A 10,056-nucleotide genomic window follows, 5' to 3' on the forward strand; every position below is an offset into this window, starting at 1 on the left:
CCAACAGACAACTATAATCTGACAGTATCAGTGTAACCAGGAAATGGGACCCTTTACACACTCAGAATCTCAGTCCCAGGCACATCTCCAGGGCTTCACGGCCCTCCAAAAGGCCAGTAAAGTCAAGCATCCTAATCTCAGGTGAGAGGGTGTTCCAAAGGACAGATAGTACAGCAAAAAAGGCATGTATCCTGGTCCTGCCAGCTTGATGGGACTTGGTCTATGCCCATCCTGGACAGGTAGAAATAACTGGAAGTTTTTCCAGGTTGTTATTTACTGCCAAGTCCAAGGTAATAAAATCTTATCTCTGTGCAACCTAATTATGGAGTAACACATGATATTGGCAGGTGTTAGTGTAGCTTGGTTGGGAGAAGAGAAGTGTTTCAACAGTGTATGTGTGACCATATGTGATAGCTCGATTTGATGCCCTATTTCAAAGGTGAGAAGTTGCAAGAGTTGCAAGAGGCTATAACTAAAGTAGTCATGATACTGCTAATGTATCAGCTATCTAGTGGCAGCTTTTCTTGAGTATCTAGTCTCATCATGGGGCTAGCATTGGACTCTTCCAAGTTATTGGTCCTGGGAGAGAAGTTTCAGACACAATGGAAACTGTGGCTTCTTTCAGAGGAGGAACTGCACCTACGACTGCATAGATCCAACTCAGTGGTGAAATCCAAATTTTTTTACTACCGGTTCTGTGGGCATGGCTTGGTGGGCATGGTGTGGCTTGGTGGGCATGGCAGGAGAAGGATACTGCAAAATCTCCATTTCCACTCCACTCCAGGGGAAGGATATTGCAAAATCCTCACTCCTGGGGGAAGGATATTGCAAAGTCTCCATTCCCACCCCACTCTGGGGCCAGCCAGAAGTGGTATTTGCCAGTTCTCCGAACTAATCAAAATTTCCGCTACCGGTTCTCCAGAACCTGTCAGAACCTGCTGGATTTCATCCCTGATCCAACTACATGTCACTTCCCAGGAAGCATTGATCAGCCAGGTGAGACATGGATCCAAAACATAGGAGGCAGCATGGCACACCGGCTGCATTCCTCAGTATTAAGAAGCTCAAATACTTTTCAGTTAACCAAGCAAGATCTTACCACAATCACCCTATTAAATCTGTATGAGAGACCACCTCTGTATGATTCCAAGTGACTTTATCTGACAGATGCCTTGAAAACTCCTCACAGGGGCCCTGTGTGGTTTCCCAATAAGGACCGAGTCACCCTAAATGGGCCACCTTTCTATCCACAGATGCAACAGGAACATATCCATTGTATATTCACCCTAGAGATAGAAAGCCAATGTGTCTGAATAATAATATGCACATTTTGCCACTTTTACTGCAAGATGGTCCTCAACAAATGACTTGACCCAGGTTCAGTCAGATGCATACTACACTTCCTTCAAGACTTGGGAAGTAGGAGGAAGTATGTTAAAGTGGTTATTTTTCTTTCTGAGTGAGCAGTTATGGTTGGTGATTATGGGAGAAGAGGGACCAGACCTGTAGCATCTGCTATACATGATGGGGCCTCTCCCACATGTTTTTTACCTCTCCCCCATGTTTTTTCATGACCCACATGAAATCCCTGGGAAAGGGATAAGTAATCAGTATGTTGATGATATCTATAGATCTCTACTCTGGTCCATTGTGAAGATGCTATGAATGTCTTTGGTGTTTGGGACTGTCAAATCAGCTCAAACTGAATCCCAACAAATCCCAGAGTTATTGTTTGTCAGAATGAGTCATCTGGCTCATTGCCTAGTTCAGGGTCAGCAAACCGCAGCTCCGGAGCTGCATGTGGCTCTTTTATCCCTCTGCTGTGGCTCCCTCCTTTCAACCCTCTGCTGCCTCCATGGCCTGCCCGCTGCTCTCACAGCACCTTGTGCAGCACAATGAAATTTAGTACACTTCACAATGGGGGAGACAGGGTCCCCTCCTCCTCCTGGAATCCATAATGACTCGGAACCACAATGCAACCCTGCCCCACTCACCCCTGGCAACAGCTGCGGCATCAGCCGCATGGGTCGGGCCAGTGTCTCGGGGCAGAGAGCAGGTTGTGCATGTCCCTGAGCAACCGAGGGGCGCCCAGCACCAACAAGGGCTGGAAGAAGCGCCCACAAGACCTAGGAAGAGATGAGGTGCCTGAGAATCAGAATCACAGAGACACAGAGAGAGACACAGAGAGAGAGAAAGAGAGGCAGAAGGAGATGGAGGGAGGGGTGAACAACACACCGGAGGCTGGATGTGGCAAGAGGTGGCTTGGAGGGGAGGGGTGGGATGAGGTGGGGCTGGGCATGCAAAACATTTCACAACCGGTTCTCTGTCCTAATGACCCGCTGGGTAGGCGCGGCGGGGGGGGGGTAATGTGACTGGGTGGGACTGAGTGATGTTGAGTTGGCCACACCCTCCCAGTCACACCAATTGTTCAATTATTGGCTCCCAGTGTTTTCTTTTCTGTGGGAAACGGGTCCAAATGGCTCTTTGAGTGTTTAAGATTGCAGACCCCTGGGCTAGTTCAATGTTAGTTTGGATTGGGTCACACTGTTTATTATTTAAGAGATTGGATCAATATTATTGCTGTAATGGTTTTTTCGATTTGGGTGTCATATAAGTTGTAACTTTCCTTGAGGCTTTGATTTGGCAAGATAGAAATGAAATAAATAATAGAATTGTACAATTATAGTGTCATAAAATGACTGAATTGGAAGATGCCATTGAGTCTAACTTCCTACTCAGGAGTAAAAACTACAAACTACTATTTTGACCAATTTCTATCTAGCATTTCCCTACGTGATTCCTTGAACTGCTGCTTGACATTTAGGGAGAGGGGCATTTGGACTTCTAGTGCTGAAGTGATTAAGCTGAATTAAAATCAAAAATGTATATCGTTTATTTGTTCTACTTCAAAATGATCTGGTTTGATATTTAGGTATACTGTGGACTTACAAGCCAAGGACAATTAATAGCTGTGAAACAAGTAGCACTGAATGCATGTGACCAAGCTGGGAATAAAAAGGAATACCAGAAACTGCAAGAAGAAGTTGAGATTTTGAAAAACCTAACAAACGTCAACATTGTAGGGTACTTGGGAACAAGTTTAGAAGATAACATAGTAAGCATCTTCATGGAGTTTGTTCCTGGTGGTTCCATTTCCAATATTATTCATCGCTTTGGGCCACTGTCAGAAATGATATTTTGTAAATATACAAAGCAGATTGTACAAGGAGTTGCATATTTACATGAAAACTGTGTGGTCCACAGAGATATTAAAGGAAACAATGTTATGCTTATGCCTAATGGCATAATCAAACTTATAGACTTTGGATGTGCAAAGCGCTTAGCCTGCGGGAGTCTGACTAATCCACACAGTGAACCATTGAAATCTGTACATGGCACTCCATATTGGATGGCACCAGAAGTGATAAGCGAATCTGGCTATGGAAGGAAATCAGATATCTGGAGCATTGGCTGCACTGTTTTTGAGATGGCCACTGGAAAGCCACCATTGGCTGCCATGGATAAACTAGCAGCCATGTTTTATATAGCTGTTCACAAAGGACTTATGCCTTCACTACCCAAACATTGCTCAGATGAAGCAGTTGATTTTGTGCATCTATGCTTAACAAGGTAAGTGATTGTATACCTAAAATTAGACAGTTTTATTCGCATTAAAACAATTAACAATCAGGTTTATTCAGTTTGAGCTCCTTAAAAAGATAAATTAGTAGTTTAGACATCACAGTTCAATCACAATTAAACTCACAGTATATACATAACATGTTAATCTTTTCTGACCTTTCCAGTTAGGATTGAGGATAAGCTCCTTCTATAGAGTGCAGGCTCATATATCCTTCGCTTGTTTGTCATTTGTCTTCTGCAAAAGCCTCTGGGGTACTTCAAGCACCTGTCAAGTAGTTAGTTTAACTCTTTTTATAGGCAGCAATATGCCACTACTTTAATATACGGGGATCCTTGGCTCTTCAGACATTATTGATCTGCAATTCCCCATGTTCCATCCTATTGGACGTGCTACCTAGAATTGTTGCAGGGTATAATGACAGTTGAAAGGCCATAGGTCCCCCACCTAATTCTATGTAAAGAATTATCTCCCCTCCGCCTCTGTACAAGTATACTTAATACTCCTGCCTCCCATTTCCCCCCAACAAACCTTTGTGTGTGAGAGAGGCCCCAAGGCCCCAACCCAGTAAGCTTTCATGCCCAAAGCACATCTACAACTTGTTGTCTTCTGGTTTCTAGTCCAGCACCTTCATCATTGTATCAAATTGATTTTCCAAAACCTAGTTTTCCTCCAGCATTGCAAATGGATTTCCTTTGGAAACTCAGAAAATTTCCCTTCTCCTCTCTCCCTGTAATCCTATTTGGGTCCATAGATTGGTCCAGAAAATTCCTAAAATTTCTAGACATGTGAGAGCTTCAGGGATCAAAGGAATATCTCCTTGCCATAAATTACCTTTTAGCAGAAAACTACCATGTTGTGAGCCATGTTGGCACAATGGTTAGAATGCAGTATTGCAGGCTGACTCCGCCCACAGCTTGGAGTTTGATCCTGACCAGCTCAAGTTTGACTCAGCTTTCCATCCTTCCGAGCTCAGTCAAATGTGGACCCAGATTGCTGGGGGCAATATGCTGACTCTGTAAACCACTTAGCATTGTAAAGCATCATTAAGTGGTATATAAGTCTAAGTGCTATTGCTATATTCCATTTAAGACTAGACAAACTTGTCTACCTGCCTATCTTATGAGAGCAACTGTTTTGAAACAAGTTATGATTAGACAGGTAACTAATACTATTAAGAAGGTCCATTCCTATGGAATCTTTGAAGATGGCCTTAAGATTTGTATAGGATTATGCAGGGAGTGGTGAGTCTTCCAATACCGGAATGACAAGTTGCAAAGGATTTAAAACATTTTTCTTACAACCATATTAATTTCCAAACTCTCTTCAATGGTAACCTCAGCTACTGTATAGACCATTTTAATGAAATGTCAATATCACACAGATTCTTCTGATACATAGTCATCTGAAAAGAAAATAAGGGAACAGCTGTAATATGAAAACTTTAGTTATCATTTAAATAACCACCAGGAACCAGAGTATCTGGGCAATAGAAAACATACTAGAAAACATTCAGTCATAACTGAATAAATTATTTGTTTTGACAGCTGGCCATATGGCATTACATTTAAAGATTTTTAGCTACATAGGCATCTTTGTTATCACTTTGTGGAGAAAATTTAATTTTCCTTAAAATTAGTTTCACTTTACAAATTTGTATATATATAAAAAGGATGAGAAACAAAGAGCATGAACTTCAGTTCAAATGCTAGATAATAATTATCTTAAAACTTTAAGATCAATAGAACTTTATTTAAACATAGAACTTGGGGCAATGCGAATACTTTGGCATTTTTTTCAGAGCATAGCACTATCTTTTTGGCTAGATTTGAATAAACATTTATTAATGCACCATGCTCTAAGAATCAGATGTACATCTTTTAAAGAAGTTATTAAACAGATAGAAAATAACGAGTAACATGGTTTGTACCAAAGGTTTTATTGCCTTACTGTTAATTTGTTTTTTTAACATCTCATGCAGGGACCAACATGAGCGTCCTACTGCCTTAGAATTGTTGCAGCACCCTTTCATAATAAGAAACTCATGAAACCTGGCAATGCTTCTATCAAGCAGATATAAATTCTTTTGTGTGGGAAAATGTCTTCTAAATTGAGAAACTGTTGGTATAAAACTTATAAAAGTTGCTGAAATAGTAAATCTTTACCTTTTCTAAATGAACATCTGTAGCAGGATTTAGCGAGTGTGTGTGTGTGTGTGTGTGTGTGTGTGTGTGTGTGTGTGTGCATGTACATAAGATCAAAACATCCCTATCAGGCTTTTTTTACTGAAACAATTCATATTCTTGCCTTTCCCCTCCAGTGGAGCCACTTAGTGATGGATACGTTTTTGAAGCAATTTATAACCCTAAGCTAAAAGGGAAAGGACTATGTTTTTAGAGTCCTGGACAAAAACAAAAGTATTCTCAAACCAGGGATGAAATCTACTTACCTTCTTTACCAGTTCGGAAGTGCACGTGCCGTGCATATGCACAGAAGGTAAAGAACACATTACTTCCTGGTTAAAACCAGGAAGTAACGACACCCAGGTGGGTGGGCGGAGCTTTGCTCTGCCATTACTACCGGATCACTGAACCACCCAGCATGGTCGCTACTGGATCAACTGATTCGGTTCGATTCACCCCTGTCTCAAACCCTTTAGATTCTGGCATAAAATGAAGAGTCCAGTGTAAATGATCAGCACACAAAGTATTCCTGATAATCTCAAATTTCGGTTAAGCAACAGTACTTTCCAAAACCTATTATATTACATGTAAATGTGAGAATGCTAAACCACAATCCAGTGCCAATGTCCTCAGACATAAATCCTTTTATATTAACCATTGGATCACCATTGTAGTGTCTATTTGTATATGTTAAGCAATATTACAGATAGATGCAACTTGTTATTCATGTCTATATTTATACAGATAGGTAGTTCCAACAAAGTTCAAAAACTATTTGAATTTTTTTTTATAACAACATTCAAATATAGACAGACCTTTTGTGCATTGTGAAGTTCATTTAACTATTCTATTTCAGGGTATTCTGAGACATGAGCTAGTCTAAGCTGCCTTTTTAAGGAGCTCTACCCACCTGCTCATTTGCGGTTTCTTGATTCATTCTCCCTCCCTCCTTCTCCCCCTTTCTCTCACCTGTAGATAACATGATCTGCATTTTTCATGATATTTTGGCCGGTAATTTGAGGGTATGTTTGGCTGCAATGTACATTTGTCACTTTGAATGTACATTAAGTGTTACATTAAGTAACTTTGTCACTTTGAATGTACATTAATCGGCATACATTAAAATGAAATTTTGTTGCATACAGCTCTCAAATGGTCTCCATCTCCAATATACACAACATAAACATGACAAATGACAAATAAATAAACACAAAATTATGCATATACACACATATATTATATGACATGGAGAAACAACAGTCTAGTTAAGTTGTATACATGTACATGGCAAGAAAAACAAAGTTTGCAAATTTACCAGATGGATGGCATAGGGAACAAAGCTGTTAGTCCTGCTAGAAATACTTTGAAACCTCTTCCCAGAGGGGAGCAACAGAAACAGACCATGAAGTGGGTGTTTGGGGTTTCTAGCAATGCTTTGAGCTCTAGGCACATAGCGCTTATAAGCAGTATCCTGAATAACAGGAAGGGAGCTTCCTATAATCTTCCCAGCTATCCTTACCACTCTCTGAATCAGTGTTGGGTTTCTACCGGTTTGCCTCAGTTCGGGTGAACCAGTAGCGGGGGCGGCTGGAGTCTGCCCATCCGCCCGGACATCACGGATGCTCTGCGCTTAAGGTTCTGTGCATGCGCAGAAGTGCCGTGCATGAGCAAAGCGAGTGCGCACACGCATGCTCAGTTCCAAACCGGTAGCGAAGGTAAGTGAAAACCACTACTGCTCTGAATGGACTTTGAGGCACTGCAGCCACAAAACCAGTGATGCAGTTTGTTAAAATGCTCTCAATTGTGCCTCTGTAAAAAGCCAGGACAGGAGAACTGCAGACGCTGGTTTGCACACTTCATTAAGGATGATGTGCGGAGAGACCAGATTGTTAAATTATCTGCACCCCCAGATACTTAATACTGCTGACCACATCTATAGCTGCATCCTTGAGACTGAGTGGAATATGACCATGCCAGCTCTTTCTAAAATCTACGATGATCTCCTTTGTTTTATTAACATTTGGAACCAGGTTACTTTTATTATACCACTCCACCAGAGCCTTTGCATCTTCCCTATAAGCACCTTCATTGTAGTCCTGGATAAGACCCACCACTGCTGTCATCCGCATCCTTCACAATATGATTTGTAGATGATTTGGCACAGCAGTCGTGGGTCATCAAGGTGAACAGTAGCGAACTCAAGACACAGCCCTGTGGGGAATCTGTACTCAAGAAGATGGGAGTTGGAGGCTTTTCTCCCAACTTGCACAAACTGGGGCCTATCAATAAGGAAATCTAGTATCCAATGGACATATGCAAGTATACACTGTATATATTCACTGATAAGCTGAAACTGATTATTTTTGAATGCATTTGGGATCCTAAAATACTTGATTTATTTGCAAGTATATACAGTATAAATTTAAATGGTATTTACTGGAATTTAGATTAAGAATTGTTTTTAATATTATGCTATAAAATGCCCATTCTTCCACCTGCTTGCAAATGGAAGAAGTTTCCTCACTACCTTTAGCTCCTTTTTAATGTATCTTTTGGTTTCCGTTGTAAACTTCTTCACATCTGAGTCATCCTATCCTGCAGTTGTCCTGTCCTCCTCCATTTCACTCAGATTTACATCACTATCATCATTAACATGTATTTATGTTCATAGCAGTCCTCTACCTTGTTTCTTGCTGCTCTATAAAACATTTCTTCACTGTTTTTAGCAAACGTAGCTTTACAATGAAATCTTTATGAATTGCAGTAATCTGGGAAAGAAGAACCTAGTAAAAATTCTCATCTGCGGATTTGGTATCCTTCCTATATTGCTTCCTATGTGGAAAGACAGTAATTGAAAAGCATGCAGATTTACACAGAATAAGAAATCGAACTTCTCTTAATGTCACATTAGCTTTTTTGTACTCATCTAGAAGTAAATTACTAGTTGGCTGCCTTCTATCTTTCATACTTGAAACTGGCAGTGAATTCTGATAATTTTTAAAAAGATATGTATTTGGAGTCTTGCAGTTTTGTATGTTAAACATTTAAAATGCTTCCCAAATCCACATATGCCAGTTGCTCAGATTCCTTTTAATGGGTAGTTAAGAAATTTGAAAGCTTCTTTTATTGCATTCTTCTGGAATTGACCAGATCATAGCAGCTAATTGGAAAGGAAATAAGTTTTTTCTGAAGTAAATATTTTAAGCTAGTATTGTTAATTCCCTCACATAGCGATGGATGTGCCAGTCCCAGTTCTACTTGTAACTTGAAGTCTGCCTATAAATTATTCAAGCTTAAATATAAGCCACCTCAAAAAGCCATATTTAAATGTAAGAATCAAAGTCATGCATGTATGAGTTAATCAAAGCTCAGTACAGTAGCCTTGTCAAAATGAATGAAACAGTAATAGATAGAAATGTGGTATTTTCAGGGTTGGGCTTTATAGGGCTATCACTTCTGATGACTGACAAGGTCTGCTGAGGTTCATTGCAATTATAGTGAAAATCAGCGTATCTATACTCCTGTGACTGAGCTTCGTAATGATTATGCTTTTTTCCTCCACAGAATGAAATCTTATTTTCCTTTGGCAAAAAACATCGTTTTCAGATTTCAAATTTCTTACACCCGTTTAATGGTTACAATTTGTTACAATACAAAATGTCTAATTTTCTCCCCATTTTTTTCAGATTCCCTGAACTTTAGTTATTTAAATCAGATGCTGCTATATGCTACTAAGCATTATTCCATCCCTGGACGTATTACCCTAGACTATTTCCTTGTAACTTCACTCCTCTTCCATAATAGTTTCATCTCCAATTCCTCTTTGCTGTTTGTTGTTTCTACAGCACAAATACAAAAAACCCTCCCTCTTTATTTCAGACTTTGTCTACCTATTCTCTGAATGGAATATAGATTCCTTAAAGGCATATTTGGAATGAGAAGAAAATACCGTAAGTTTCTAAATTAAAAGTAATTTTAAGTTAAAAGCTAGAGCTAAGTTAGCAGCTTCAGTGTTAAGCTGGTTTTCAGAGATACATTTTATACATTTTTAAATTTTAAATAGTGCATGAGCTCCTAGGGAGCCTGACATGCTTTAAACAGGATATACACACTGACTACACAGATAAATTATTTCAAATTAAGTTTAGAATCTAAAAATATGAATAGAATTCCTCCATTGAAAAGAGCAGCAAGAGATCGAACACTTCTTCCTTGTGATTTTTCTCCAAATTT

The sequence above is a fragment of the Pituophis catenifer genome, unplaced genomic scaffold (assembly GCF_029215685.1).
Source record: "Pituophis catenifer annectens isolate HBS135680 unplaced genomic scaffold, rPitCat1.0.hap2 SCAF_1, whole genome shotgun sequence".
Lineage (NCBI taxonomy): Eukaryota > Metazoa > Chordata > Lepidosauria > Squamata > Colubridae > Pituophis > Pituophis catenifer.